Source organism: Pleurodeles waltl, chromosome 7 (genome assembly GCF_031143425.1).
Source record: "Pleurodeles waltl isolate 20211129_DDA chromosome 7, aPleWal1.hap1.20221129, whole genome shotgun sequence".
Taxonomy (NCBI): Eukaryota; Metazoa; Chordata; class Amphibia; order Caudata; family Salamandridae; genus Pleurodeles; species Pleurodeles waltl.
In genome coordinates this window covers 766,456,627-766,471,224 of record NC_090446.1, presented here as the reverse complement: position 1 = coordinate 766,471,224, position 14,598 = coordinate 766,456,627, and the positions used below count along the sequence as shown (strand labels likewise).

The window sequence follows — 14,598 nt, the reverse complement described above, 5'->3', positions numbered from 1 at the left end:
GTGGTTTTGTGCGAGTAAAATATGAACCTAACTATAACGTCCCTGTAACCTTTGTTTTTTTTAAAGTGAATTTCCATGTTTTTTTAATTCTATATCCGGCCTATTATATCCAGTAACCTTTGTTTTTTTTTCAGTGAATTTCTATGTTTTTTTAACGTTAATTAATATTTAATTACTTTACACACACGTCCACGCCACCCCCCCCCTCCTATAAGCAGGGCAGGGGTTGGCCGCAAGCCCTGGCCTACCCCATAAGCACTCAACCCTGTGCCATTCGGCTGTGCATAGCAGGAGTTGGCCACAGGCCCTGGCCTGCAGCCAATATCCCATAGGGTCCCGTCCCTGCCCGATTGGGCCCCAGTGCCCCATCCCCCGGGGCCTTGGTAATTATAAAAAAGCGGGGGCACGTTGCCCCTGTCTCTGGGCCGATTTTCACCCCAGGGACCCCATCCCCCAGGGCCTGCCCAGTTATTTTAAGGGAGAGATGGGCTTCACGACCCCACTCCCAGCCCAATTTCGGCCCTCGGGATCCCAATCTCCAGGGCCTGGCCAGCACGCCCCCCTCCTCCCTGGACTGATTTTGGCTCTGGGTGACCACATCCCCTGGGGCCCAGCCACTATTAAAAGGGGGAGGGAGCTATGCAGACCCCTCACCGGGCTGAGTTCAGCCCTCCAACCCTATCTTCCAGTGCCTAGTCACTTGTACCCAGTGTGCGTTGATGGAGATTGCGGGGGAGACTGAGTGCTCCTGCGGTCCAAGCCCCGGCTTTGTACGAGGGAGCTGTACGAAATTCAGCTTCCTGCTTGTCGAAGCATTCCTTTCCTGTTTCCTTGTTTGCATGACATCAGGCAGGAAAACAAATGAAAACTCTGCTCCCAGCTAGCTGGAGCAGTTTACCAGTTCCTGCTTGCTGGGAGTGAAGTTTGTTTTTGCTCTCACTTGGCTGTCACAACTCCTCCCAAGGGAAAGCAAACTGCTATCTGCTGATGTTGGGCACCTCTAGTGATAACAGGAGCTAGCCCTGGAGGATAGGGATCCCCAGGGTCAATAATCGCTCCAGGTAAGGGGGCAAAACGCCCCCCCCCCCCCCCCCCCCCCCCCACACTTAAATGTTTTTAAAAAGACCCAGCCTGGGGAGGTGGATATTCCCGGGGCACATAAGATCCCAATGAAGGGAGGGTCCATGCGGCCCCACTCTAATATTTATGGGGTGTGGTGGCCCCCGGGGCTCATAAGAGCCTTTGGAGGAGAGCCCATGCGCCCTCTTTCTTATTTTTTTTGTTAAATGCAACATGCCCCCAAAACTTGGCCCACCTAGGGGCTAAAGTGTGAACAAGCGCATGAGACCACACCTTTTCAAAAAATAAATAAATAGCACTGAATTTGCGGAGTCTCTGCAAATTGTTTTTTTTTTTTAAAAAAAAAAGCTTTTTTGCCTCGGTGGACCTCAGGGGGACCTCACCACCCTAGGCTTAGGGGGTCAGGGGATTCCTGCCCTACTTCTTCTTCTTTTTTTGCTTGTTTTTTTAGGAGTCTGCTGAGGCTGAGTCCCATAATGGCTGTCAACACTTCCTGATTGAAGTGTGGGAAGCTAATCAGATTTCAGCATGAGATCTCTAAGATCCGCGGCACCTCTGCGTCCCTACATATACAAATTTGGTTTTCCTATACATGCTCTAAAACTACTGAATGGATTTACATCAAATATAATGAAGCACAATCTCCACACCATGACCTAGCTTCCTGCCAAATTCGGTGTAGTCCTGTCTAAAGATTTATGGGAAAATCACATTTTTTTCCCATCCCCCCCTTTGCAAATCACCCCGAAACTTTCAAGACAGCAGATGAAGTTAGCAGCAACCTAATTGTAAAACTTTTGTGAAGATTCGTTAGGCGGTCCAAAGTTATTGGCAATACACTTTTTCTATGGAAACTAGGTCCTAACTATGACTTCATAGTGGTGATATTTATGTACAGCTGTATTTTAATGTTCATACAAAAAAATTGCTATTCACTAATTCAAGCATGTGAGTCTATGAAAGATCCAATACTGGAGTAAGAAAATAGGTTACTTTACCTGCAAATGTCATTCTCCAATATTATTATCTTTCATAGATCCACATGCGACCCACCCTCCTCCCCTGAGAGGCTCACTTTCCTTTTCATGTGGTATTTATTTACAACCGTACTCGAAAACCTGAGGGACTGGAGCTTCTCAGCAAGTGTTTTAGAGGGTTTTGCCACCTGATTGGTTGGATCTTAAGTTTAGTTTCTGTTTTAAAAAATGACTAGGATATCTTACTAAACTGAAGATCCTACAACCTTTCCAGTGTATCTTTATCATTGCACTGCTTTCTAATGGTTAGTGGGACTCCCATTTCGACAACAGGGAATAATTCAAACATGTGAATCTTTCAAAGATACCACTACTGGAGAACTACAGTTACAGGTAAGTTAATTATTTTCCTATACTCCATAGGATATGCCCTCCTGACACAGAGGGAGCTGATCCCAGCCGCCTATTCGATGCCTTTTGACCATCCCAACCTTACATGCGCCATGGAGTCTCGTATGGGATTCACCAGCAATGTTCTTCACTGGTTTTCTGCTAACTTTCCAACACTCAACAGTTTTTTTTTCACATAGGGATCTTTTGGGACCTGTAGGTACCATCACTTGTGGGGTTTCATATTGCCCCCATCATCTTCACCCCCTACGTGAAGATGTTTGATTTTCTATTTGCAGACAAGCATTAAAATTCACTTATATGCAGACAACACACAACTCTACCTGAAGTTCAACCCAAACAAGATGGCTTCCCCTTATTTGCCTGAACTACAAACAAGGAACAGTAGAAGCCTTACTCAATGACATGAAACTTGGGGAGATCTGAACCACAGCATTCACTGAATGCCATGTCACTTGGATTCACACTGGACACCAACCTCACCCTCAAGAAACCAGCTCTCTCTCTTAAAGGAAGTGTGATTGTTTCTTCCAGAACACAACTTCAGTACTGCTTTTCAAGACTCTTGCATCCGGATTGCTGTAATGCCCTGCTCCCTGGGCTAGGCTCCCAGTGCAAAGATAGTCCACATTTTATTAATTTAAAAGCAATACTATGATGGAAGCTAGGAATCCAAGTATTCAACATTTCCTTTTTCTTACATGTACAAGGTCAACCAACCTAGAAGTTTGTCCATAGACGATGAATAAGATGTCACTACTTTGCGCTTTAGATGGTTATTTATTTATGTGCTCTGCCCCTGTCTAGTCCTTGGATATTTACAGTAAAAAAGGAAGTGGCTTTTGGCAACTTAAAATGTGTGTTAGCAAAGGTTCTCTCTCTTCTCATTCCTTTGGCCCCTACTAAAAATCACGAACTCCTTTTTCTTTGGGGACCCCCAGCAATTCCAGCTTGAGGGCAAGAGTGCATTATCACCACAGATGCAGACTACCAATCATGACTTGCTTTTGTCAAAACAGTTGCACTGTCTGCTTAAATACGTTTGTGCTGTCATGCCATGCAGATACGTAGAGCGCGCTATCCCTGGGGAGGGTATCCAGGTGCTGAGCAGGTGAGAGTCTAAACACGCCTAGCAACTAGCGAGTTTATTGGAAAAGCCATGTCTTCAGATCCTGTCGGAATTCAGTAAGTGAGGAGGAGGCTCTTATTTGTAGCCTGAGGTCGTTCCGTTCTTTAGAAGTGGTGTAGGAGACGCCTCGACCGGCAGATTTGGTTTTCTGTGTGCGTGGGATTTCTGATGTGTGTTTAGAACCACATCACGTTTTAAAAGGAAGCACACAGTCTAGCAGAAGAGTTCGCTTGAATGAGTAAAATTTCCTTTATTAACTTTATGATTTATTAGCAACATAAAGCTTAAACCGAATTTTTCAACTAGGGGCGGGGGTATCAAGATGAAATATTCTTTCTGTGCACATCACACATAAATGGTGCCCTCTCCCACTTACAATGAATCTCTTGAAAACATTGAAGTGCATGTTTTCCATTAGCAGCCATCATACCACATCAAAAAAATTCCGTTAAAAATATTAAACTGCCAAAACTTTGCAATAGTTCTTGGAAATTCAGCTATCTCATACTGTTACCCTCCACACTCCTTCAGATTACTGAAGTACTTTTCTAAAAATAATATCTCTCTTCAGTCTTAAAGTACAAGGGCCCTTCAACTCTTCTAAGCTGAAGGGCGGTTTTATTGTTCAGTTGTTAACCCAAATGCATGCTGGTATGGTTATTTTGTCATAGCAATGTTGGTAAGTTTATGTATGTGTTTGTAAGTCTAGAAATCTCAAAGATAAAGCAATGGTGAGATTAGTTTGCCAAAAGCAGTGACACTTTTGCTTTACCAGAGAACCCTAGCTGGGAAATTAACTGTAAGTGATGCAGATGTCTTAACTTGAAAATAGCATTGATATCATTGATGCGTTGAATCTAGTGTACTTTGCAAAAGATAAAAGTAGTTTACTGTCTCTCAGCCACTAACTGCTGTCCTCCCGCGCATCTATTTGTCAGAATGCTTCTCGCTTTCCTTTACACACCACATACTTCATTCACATCCGTAATTCAGTGCTAGCAGTAAATTGATTTAAAATATGGGATCAAGTAGCAACTATTATTGATCCTCACCTACCAGTAAGCCAGACTGTCCTGCGTTTTGAGTTTAGACACCACCTCTATGAAGAGTAAAATAACGGGAACAAACCACAATTTGAAAACACACTGCTTTGTCTAACTCGCTCTTCTTTAACCCTTCCTGCATATTCTTGTGAATAATATTGCCATCAGTACTCTGAGTTCAGAGGAGATGGGGAACTTTTTCTCTCTGGCCAGCACATACCTGCACTTCACAACCGCCGCTCCAGAGACCAGATCCCCTGGTTTTGCCCCTCTCTCGCCCAACCCAGGTATGGGCAAATTCTCTTTATTAAAGTAGGGGTCCCCTGACCAGCAGGCATTTTTTCAGCAGCACATACAAACATCTTGCACCTATTTCTCAGGGTCCCAGTCCAATGTACCTTTTGCTTCTACTTCATCGCCAGGGTTAATTTTAATAAGAAAATCTTGGAAATTACACAATTAAATATATGACCGAGTCAGGGCTGGATGGAGCGGAATTTTACACCTTTTCTAAAAACAGATTTGACCTTGGACTTAATACTACGTAATGCTAATTGACTAACAACCTTCTAGAAATGTGTGCTGATCCATTGAAGCACTGTTTTAGCTCAGCACCTGATATGCAGTTTCAAAATGATATAACACATGAGCATTTCCATTTATAATAACTCTATTTTTGCCTTCAACACATCCCCTTTAGGTACAGTGCCGACTTCTTTGGCTTGTTGTAGAATACGTACTGTGTTCAACTGACTAGCACACAAAATCTTTCTCTGTTTGGTTTCGCCCATTTAAAAAAAAAAAAGATTATAAGGATGAGGCCCCGATTTGTCTCACCGTGTTTGAAGTCCAGATAGTATATCCTTTTATATACTCACTAAAACATTTTTGTTAAACGCCTCCACCAGCTAAACATTTACTAACTTAATCCTGTTTTGATATTACACCTATGCCATTGTAGATGCATTATTTCTGTAAAAAATCCCTACACTCAGGCTCCTTAATACATCTGAAATAACATGGCTTGAAGATACCAGCTGAAGTTTGGAATGTACAGATGATAATCTGCTTTTTAGGTCTCACCTAGTCAGCGCATTGGCGGTGTCTCTTCGAGACATGCTGTTATCTACTCTGTGGAGTAAGTGCACACCCATTGCTGCCCATTGCTTTTAATTGGTTCTTTGTAGTGCTTCTCGTAAATGTTTTTTTTTCCTGGTCACTTAGTTGGATTTGTCCCTCCTTTTGTTACTTGATTTCCTCCCATTGAGACCGCCCCGTTACATGTACACTTACTCTGTTCTTAATGTATGTGTTTGTCCGCGCACTATTTTTTTCTTCTGTTTGGCTTGTTTTCAGGTTGTGTGCAGTGTTCTTTTTATTTATTTATACTGTTTGGGGATGCACAAACCTGCTTCACGTCTGCCTCGTATATTTACTCTCCTAGCAAGCTCTAAATTCCAGGCAAAACACACGGATAACACTTTCTGTGCTGGTGTTAATTGGAACGAGTGTTTCTCTGGATCAGCGCGGCGTCCAGATTTATCTCGATCCCCCACTTGCCCTTCGCTGCTTCATGTCGCTCCTCCACTCTTTCATCTCTCCCCCCCATCAACCAGTCCATGCCAGCCATAGGGGACAGAACTTTACTTACTGTGAGGGGATGGTTGTTTGGCCCACGAGCTTCAATTCAACGTCCGCTGGCAGTTTATAACATTAGCACTAATTATTGTTTACAAGTCTGACGTGATCAGGTGTCTTGCTGACATCCCTGCAATTTTTCCTAGGTAAAGGCGTGACTAAGTCGTAAGTCCAGTTGTTTTAATTTGCATTCAGGGACTTGTAGCTTTTTTCATAAACCACAGATAAATGTGTCCGAATGCAAAGAAAAAGCATCCCTGACGTTGCTGGTGACGTAAGCAGTGGACCTGGGAAACTTCCTACAAACGAGAAAGATTTTGGCTTCTATCACAGTTTATAATACTTTTCACGAGTTTTGCTATACTGTTAAACAATTTCCTAACGGGGCCATCCGGTGAGTAAGATCTCAATACCACTCACAGCCCAAGCAGATGTCACGAAATAAATCAACCTTCTAGGATGCCTTTTCTACATTAGTTTTTTTTTCTCGTAATTTTGCTTTTAATGTATATTATTCATTTTAACATATAGTTTTTTAATCTGTTCAGTGACAATTTACCTAGCTATATACTGCAATTTCCTGCTCAAGTCACTTGAGATGTTGTCAATCCCTGGCGGCACACCACTGGGGATAACGTGCTGCTTGGCTAAACAGTTTTATAAGGTCCCAAAGGTGAGACCTATTTGCTATGTCAATGCTTGTTCAGTTTGGTCCTAAAACCAAAGGGTAGCCCTTGTTTGGATTTAGCGATTGTATCAGCAGTCCGTAAGTAATACCGTTCATTGATATAGGGTTCTGTTGCCTTCGATAACAGGAAATGCATGGGCACTGCAGGAAAGAATGTTTACCAAACTTAAGCTACCATGCTTAGGGCTATGCTTTGAGCAGTGACTCCTTTAAAGCCCTGTGGGATTTAGTAGAATAGTTTTGAGAAGGTTGCTCAGGGAGGAGGACACCGATTTTAGGAATTGTTGAAACAAGTAATGATGATTTTGGACCAGGTTGGTACTACTGCTAAGCGTTTAACAAATCTTACTGTTCATGAATAACTCTATCAGATGTTTGTGATAGTTCCTTCTTGCTCTAATGTTTCTAGTTTGAAATCAGACATCCACTAGCAAGTTATGGAGCTCTTTTTCATAGGTTCTTCTCTTTGTACATTCCCATAGTGAGGATGACACCCTGAAGAAGAAAACCAAATAAAATTACTTTATTTGAAAAGAAAGCTTTAAAAGCTAAACATTTTTGCATGTTGTAATACACCAAATTTCACTGTGGTGTCTGGGAGGGGAAACCTAATTATAAAATATTGTAACCGCTTTCAGCGATATTGCATCCAGTGCTGACTGTTGAAAATCAATTTAGCCTGGCCAATAGCTTTTGTCTTCAAGTACTTTTTCTTCACTGAAGCCTCTGGAACAGTCTATTCTAGATTGCGAGAGTCCATTCTTGATAAAAACGCCCAACTGCTTCACCCTGCGCTGATTTCCTTTTGTCTAAAGACTGTGTGAAAGGTAACCTCATTGACTGTAGTCCATAGCGCCATGAGGCAGCTTTCACTTGTTTGTGAAACTTTCCTGAGCTACAATGTTGCTAAAAGAGATTTTTCCTTCTCCGTTGACATTTGTATAAACAAATCTTTCTCATTCCATTACCGCCTTTGGGAATGCTTGACAATTTGTTTTAACATTACATTTTCGTTGTATAGGCATGAGTGGTAAAGGTATATGTGTGGTATAACTTTGTGTGGTAAAGGCATATGTGTAGTAATGGTCACATAAAGGCACGTGTGGCAATGGCATCAGTGGTGCCATCATACAACCATATCAGGTGGCTGAGCACCAGGCCAAGAATCCCTTGATATCTATCTTGACTCCGCCTGATAGAGAAGGCAGATGCTTTGATAATATTGGCAAGAGATGTTCTATATCTTTGGCGATTACAGTCCATGCTGCCAATTCTTTGGCCATTTTGGGATAGTACGACCGGCAAATGTGGTCGAAGATCAGCTCATTCAGAGATCTTTTGCCTGAGAAAAATAAAGGGGAAGCAAAGAAAATATAATAGGAGGGAGAGAGGACCATCGTCTGAAATAATAGACTGCACTATGGATATAGAATCAACTGGATTTAGGCAGCTGGCATAAGCTGTGGTCCTAAGGTGGCAGGGATGATTAAAGGTGTCTTTATTTAGGCCTGAGGTTCAGAGCAAAATCCTTGATACGTCTTCTGATGGAGATGCATTATTTGGCAAACATGTTGATGACGCCTTACAGGCAGTTATGATGCGGCTGCCATAGGTTTGAGAAATTTCAACCCTCCCAGCAGCGATATTGATCATCCTACCAACAACAGTCCTATCAATCACCTCCAGCGACATCTTATATGAAACAAGCACCAAAGAGAAATCAAACCTATCACTGAAGAGACTATGGCAGAAAGCTGTGACCCTATAGTAGTTCAGGTTATGCCCAGAGCAAATTGCCAAACTGTGGGTGCAAACATTTCAAGCTTCTCCCATCAAAGGTGGCAAATAACATCCGACTTATGGGTGTGAGACCTGATCACCTACGGTCATACTTTATCATTCATAAAAAAGCCGCCAAACACTCCACCAAAGTGAGTGCACCCGCCTCATCTACACTTACTCCAAAAGGAAGCCATCCCCATGTTAAACAAAGGAGCAATAGAAAAAGTTCCCCACTCACAAAAAGGAATGGGTTCCTACTCCAGTGTTTTACTAATAAAGAAGAAATCAGGGGAATGGCAGCCCATTTTGAATCTCTGAAAATTAAGCACATATCTATGGAAGCAATCTTTTCGCATGGTAACCTGTCCAGACATTCTGCATTTCTTCGGCACGGAGATTACATGACAATGTTGGATCTACAGGATGCTTATTTTCATATCCCCATACAAACTCATACGTTGCAAATGTTTGAGATTTGATGTAGCCGGCACTCACCATCAATTCAAAGTCCTCCTTTTCAGGCTCAAACCAGCTTGCTGCATCTTTACAAAATGTCTCGGTCCAGTGCCAGCCTTTCCAAGAAAAAAGGGTTAGCAGGTATTCCTATACCTCGACGACTGATTGATAAAAGCAACAACTACCCGTCAAGCATTGAGGGCAACAAAGGCTTGCCTTACATTTTTCAAGAGTTTAGGATTGACTGTCAGTCACCAGAAGTCATTGATTCTTCCATCAAAAGGATAATGTTCCTGGTAGTCGTTTTGGAAACAACCCAAAACAAAGGCATCTTATCTCAGGACAGGCAACATAGACTCAAAAAGCTTGTGCACAAACATTTGAGATGAAAGTCCATTTCAGTACATCTATTCATATCTCGCCAAGGGATAATGTCATTTTCCAAATTGTTGGTCTCTTTCTCCTGTCTAAAAATTAGACCTTTACAGGAGGAACTAAAGAAGCAATGGATTCAGACAGAAGGATCATTCGATAATCTGATAAAGATCACTCCAGGCATGACAGAGGCTCTAACCTGGTGGACAGAAACTGACAATCTCTCTGAAAGGTCAACGTTCTTACCCCAGATACCCGAATATGTTATCACCATGGATGCTTCTTTAGAGGTCTGCGGAGGCTATTAGCAAGGCCTTCAAATGAGTGGAAAGTGGTTTTCAGCCCAAAAAAGCATGCACATAAATTGGTTAGAACTCAAGGCAGTTTAAGTCATCAGGCTTACCTGCCAAGGATAGAAGGCTTGTCAGTGTTAATTTGCACAGACTATACCACCAGGATGCACTGTGTGAACAAACAAGGGGGCACAAAATCACTGGCGCTTTCCAAGGAAGCACAAGGGATCTGGAACAGGGTTATAACATACCGAATAACACAGTGGGCAGAACATGATCTTGGTGCGAACAACCTCTTGGGTGACACACTGACAGAACAAAGAACACCTGCCACAAATGGGAGCTTGATCCCCCAACTCTGAACAAGATCTTCTTCCTATGGGGGAAAGCCAGCATTAGATCTCTTTGGAATGAAAGAGAACCAGAAATGCCAGTTTTATGCACGTTGACGTCCACATCAGGGGTTGTGAGGGAATGCCTTTTCAATCAGATGGTGAGCGAACTTTGCATATGGTTTTCTCCCAATAACTCCTATACCCAGGCTTCTCAGCAAGGTGAAGACAGAACAGTGTTGTATATTCTTGATAACCCCAAGGTGACCCACACAACATTGCTTCACAGAGCTGATCCTGTTATCAGAAACCATTCAGGACACTTTTGACGATGAACCAAGGCCAGTTACTTCAGCCAAACCCGACTTCTCTCCACTTAGCTGTATGGCTCCTGAATACTATGTGTTTGCAGCTCTAAACTTCTCTCAAGACTCCAAAGACATTCTTGCAAAACTAGAGCAGACACCACTAATAAAACGTATAGATTAAAGTGTTTCTGGCTGTGGTGCCAGAAATTGATTATTCACCCTACTTGAGCACCACCCAAAAAAATACTTCCTTATCTCTTATCACTGGAAAAATCGGGATTGGTCCATGCATCGATTAAAGAACACCTTGCTGCAACATCAAGGTATAGATGTTCTTCAAATTCACCATCTTTATGGTCTAACAGGATTATAAAACAGTTCCTTAAATGTCTGTTCAGGGTTTTTGTTTCCAATAAGGACTCCTCCTATTTGGCAGCATAATGTAGTACTGACACAGTTAATGAAGAGTCCTTTTGAACCAATACTCGAGGTAGAGCTCAAATTTATGACATGGAAAGTAGCATTGCTGTTGGCTCTTACATCAGCCAGGGGTCTTGGTGAAATACAAGTTTTTAAGGTTAATGAGCCTTTCTTGCGGTTTACAGACAATCCTGTTATAATTCGAACCAATCCTAAATTCATCCCCTTCGGACATGCACCTGAACGAACCTTTTTTTTTTTTTTTTTTTACTAAGGACTTTCTTTCCAAATCATCAGTCAGCAGCAGAAAAATCTCTGCATACACTGGATGTCAGAAAATGTCTAAAATGTTATTTTACATAGCTCTAAACAGCTCAGAAGGACAGACCAACTGTTGGTAACATATGGGAATCATTGTAGAGGTGGCCAAGCCTCAAAGGCAAGCATAGCTCGATGGTTCTCTGCTGCAGTCCAATTCTAACATTCCAAGGCTGGAAGACCTTTGGCAAATAAAGTCAAGGCGCAGTCCACTAGAACGCCTCTTTACCTAGACTGCCTTATTTGCTAGCATGCTTATCAAGAGGATATGTCAAGCAGCAACATGAAGGAATATACATGCATTCACGCAGCATTATTGCCTGGAATCTACGCAGCTCAGTCATGAGGCTGATGGACAGGCAGTTCTACGTCATTTATTTAAAAAATGTGAGGCTTTTTTTGTTACATATGTATGTTTAATATTTATTTCTGTCTATGTGTTTATACCCTCCATCCGCTATTGTGATATTATGATAATGATTGTTCAACTACTGCAACTGCTGGCTATACTAATTCAAGCATGTGAATCTATGAAAGATCCAATAAAGGAGAAGAAGTAAGTTACTTACCTGTAACAGTAGTTCTCCAGTATTGGGATCTTTCAAAGATTCACATGCAACCACCCCACTCCCACCCAATAAAGCTCTCAGTTGTTGTTATGGGATTACCTTTCCCCCTGCTGCTTAAAAATCTGTGGGATTCAGCCTCAGTGGGGAGTATTGTAGAGGCTGCTGTCTCCTGATTGGCTGGAGTTAGGTTCGTTTTAAATGATATAATAAGTTATTAAAGTGAATGTTTCATTGTCATTATAGGCTATGGTGATATTATGTACTGCTACTGTAGGACTCCTGCTTCAACGACGGGGAACGATTCAAGCATGTGAATCTATGACAGATACCAGAAGTGGAGAACTATAGTTACAGGTAAGTAACTTATATTCTTATGGTGTCATCTGCTCATAAAAAAGTACACAAAAAATCATAGGTGAAATGCCTGCAATCATTCTCAATGACAATAAAGGTTAAACGAGTCTTGGGTTGCTTGTGTCCCGTTTCAGGGAAGACCTGGGCTGCAGCAGGGTCAAAACTGGTTTGCATTTGGTTGGGTCCAAACTTAGGTTGCATGGTGGGAAAAATAATGATGGACTGGAATGCAGTCCTGAGTAGTTACCAGTGGCTGAGATTAATTCAAGTATTCCATCTTTCACTTTTTGTATACTTCATCTGTGCAAAAGGCATTCACATATACTTAACATAAAACTCCAAATTCCTTTTAAAAAATCAGTTAAAGGGATGTGACGGTTACTAAGCAAAATTGATAATAACCTGAAATGAGACAGTTACAAGAGCAAAGGAGGGAACCCCAGATTCTGAGTACAGATATCATTGTCACTTAAAATTGGAATGGGGAATACAAAGCAAGGGGAAAGCCTTGTTGTAGTGGATAGCATGTCTTTAGTTAAAGGAAGTATTGGATAAATATTTGGTGGTTTTTGGTGTTATCCCCAGCTTTCCCAGAACAAAATCTCAAAATGAAGCCTCATCTTTGGCTACTGCAATATACAAGTTGGAAGTGTTCTACTTTCCTGAGCAGACCTCTTTAGAGGAGTCTGAATATTAAGTTTGCCTTTCAGCAGTAAACTGAAAAGGCAAACTCAGCAAAATATTGTATTGTTGAGAACCTCTGACTTGCAGAGAACTTTTGACAAAAGCCCAGTATTTGTGTTTTTACTTTGTGAACCAAAACAGTTTACTTGCATCTTGTTATCATGATGGTAAAATAAATGATCATCCAAGGGTTAGTTGATAATGGCAGGCTAACATATCCAAATAGCACATGCGTCCTAATAAAAACAAACAAAAACATAAATTAACAATGTTGTGTCAGCAAAGTAAATACATCCAAAAACACACACTGACTCTTAAATCCAGGCTACATGCCATGTTGCCTCTGCAGTTTAGGAAAAACAACTACATCATGCACCATCTCCAAAACCGAATGGGAATTCAAATGGGACAGTGTAACTATCCGTGAAATACCTTAGCCTTGATGGATAGCTCATTCGAGCAATGGCAAAACCATGAAAACCCCTAAATGCCAAAAATTGAAAGTGGGCTGACCAAAACACTCTTTGTCCTACTTTGTCTTCTTTAAAAAAAAAAAAAAAAAAAGACATGAAGTCCTTTGTCAGCTAAAGCTGTTGATAGCCAGCCTTAAAAAAAGGCAGAATAAGGAAGGAGCGTAAACAATGCCAGAAAGTACTGCACATAAGTACTGACAACTTTATATAACATAATAATATGATTGCTGGAAAACTGAGATTTACCAGGAGGACCCATTAAATAGTGATGAAAAAAAAATGAAAGCAAATGGGGCAGTGGAAGACTTGAAATAAGGAAGACCAAGGGGAAAGGGGGAGGGAGGAGTCAACATTTAATGGGCCAAAGTAGGTGAGGAAAAATGGGGCAGTGAAGTGGGGGGTAAAACTCTGAAGCTCACTGCTCAACTGTGGAGATTCCATTCCAAAGAAAAGGAAATGGTGGAAAACATCAACATAGAATGCAATTAATTACGCAAACACCACTTACAAAAAATTATAATTTTCAGACCAACACATTTACACAGTCCATAGCCCTTAATTCTGCACCTCTTAAGAAACATAATAATAAGTACAAAAACATACGGTTTTCTTCAGTAATTACCTTATTAGAGATCTTCATCCTACACAACACAATACTTTCCTTAGCAATATGTCCACATGCTTGAAACATCACAATTGTGTAGTTATCTCATTAGCATAATGCACAATAAACATCTCCGAACTGGTGTAATCATGAAGCACACTATCAGTGCTAATATTGATACTTTCAAGCACAGTGTCAATTGTTCGTAAGGACATAATTGCGCATCAGCCTATGAGTATTCCTACTTCCCGACTGGAAGGCCGACAAGCACAGTCCACTAACTTTCATTCAGGTTTGAGACTAAACTCTTATTTGTACTCCAAGCACTTGCTTCCAGCTAAGATAGTATTAACTCGCTTAGATTTATGAGTTAAATCAGTGACATGTTGCGATCACTTTTGAAACACAGCCATGAATATCACAGTCCCTAATATTAATGGCCATTATCTGGTCATCCACCTATGTAAGTGGAGGGGAATATTTCTCTGGACCATATTGTGTCATGGGAAATACAAACTGTTTAGCTTTTACCATTCATAAAGATGTAGGAATTTACTTGGAACACCTTTGCTTATGCAGTGCATGAAGATTGCTCTACAGGGCAGTGCAGTACTCCCAGGAAGGTATTGTTCTTTTATCCTCCTGTCTGAATTTTATCTTCCTC

General features: G+C 41.5%; 1 protein-coding gene across 4 annotated transcripts in view; it reads left to right on the top strand.

Moving 5' to 3' along the window:
- Positions 1 to 14,598, top strand: part of JADE2 (jade family PHD finger 2) — a 426,950-nt gene that overhangs the window by 110,936 nt on the left and 301,416 nt on the right. The window lies entirely within an intron of this gene.